The sequence below is a fragment of the Heterodontus francisci genome, chromosome 5, assembly GCF_036365525.1.
Source record: "Heterodontus francisci isolate sHetFra1 chromosome 5, sHetFra1.hap1, whole genome shotgun sequence".
Classification (NCBI taxonomy): domain Eukaryota; kingdom Metazoa; phylum Chordata; class Chondrichthyes; order Heterodontiformes; family Heterodontidae; genus Heterodontus; species Heterodontus francisci.
In genome coordinates, this window is record NC_090375.1 from 200,258,968 (window position 1) to 200,259,775 (window position 808).

General features: G+C 40.3%; 1 pseudogene; it reads left to right on the top strand.

Moving 5' to 3' along the window:
- Positions 1 to 469: 469 nt before the first annotated feature.
- Positions 470 to 600, top strand: LOC137370348 (U2 spliceosomal RNA; annotated as a pseudogene).
- The last annotated feature ends 208 nt before the right edge of the window (positions 601 to 808 follow it).

Sequence of the window (808 nt, forward strand, 5' to 3'; positions counted from 1 at the left end):
ATTTGGAACTCACCTGTTGATCCTCGGTGGCGAAAAAACGGACAAATCCGGACAAGTTTTAGCTTGTGATATTAGGAAGGAACTTGCAGTTGTCCACCTGTATTTCAGGTATCTGATGAAAATTTACACCAAAAACTTGTTCTTTAGAACATTAAATATACTTTATGTTAATATAAGTACAACAGAGTACCGTTCACAGGTCATTAACATACCCCATATACAGATTCTAAAATTCTGCTGAATGAAGTACAATGAATTTTAATTATCCTGTGCTCGGTAAATTGAACAAAATGAAAGCTGCAATATTTTTGCTCCAGTTCATTTTAATAATCCCAAAGCTGCGATGTTTGGGGGTGGGTAAAACAAATTGACATAGAAGAGAGTAGCAGTCAAGAAATTGCTGTTATTTTGTTATTTAAGGGGTTAACCGAGTGATAACTGGGTTTTGAGGGAGGTTACAAACACAACCATCGCTTCTCGGCCTTTTGGCTAAGATCAAGTGTAGTATCTGTTCTTATCAGTACTTACTTGGCAGAGAAGAGACCATGATCATTGCCTTTTGATCCTGGGTAGGCTTTGAGTAAAATGGCTATAACCAATCTTCGAGCTTCAGGCCAGGGAGTGCGGAACACCGTTCGGGTGGTAGTGAAGGACAAGGAAGGAGATGCACCAATCGATTGCACTTTCTTCATCAAGAAAATCCTCATCGATTGCTGTGGATTTCAAGCTGCAGACATCTTCTGCCTGCAGGATTTCCCCAGCAGTGGATATTTCGACGTGACGTTTAAGAATGTGGCGGGATGCATCA